The sequence below is a fragment of the Alligator sinensis genome, unplaced genomic scaffold (genome assembly GCF_000455745.1).
Source record: "Alligator sinensis unplaced genomic scaffold, ASM45574v1 scaffold1813_1, whole genome shotgun sequence".
Taxonomy (NCBI): Eukaryota; Metazoa; Chordata; order Crocodylia; family Alligatoridae; genus Alligator; species Alligator sinensis.
In genome coordinates, this window is record NW_005844126.1 from 10,683 (window position 1) to 10,942 (window position 260).

Consider the following 260-nt stretch of genomic DNA (forward strand, 5'->3'; position numbering starts at 1 on the left):
TCTCTTCCTTCCTGTATCTGTTTTATGATCAATCTGCCGTTATGAGTTCTGGGCCGATGCCAATCAGTTGGCTTTAATGAGCCCTGGGTGACCCCTAATTAATCTGCCCAAGTGTCCCTCCTTAACCAGATCTCCCTGGGGCATTTCCCACTCCCCATGGTAACCTGCCTGTGCAGGCTTGTTTCCCCTGCTGTTTTTCAGAGCTCCCCTCCTTCCCTGCCACAGGATGACTCTATTAAACCAGTAGTAGGATTTGGCAT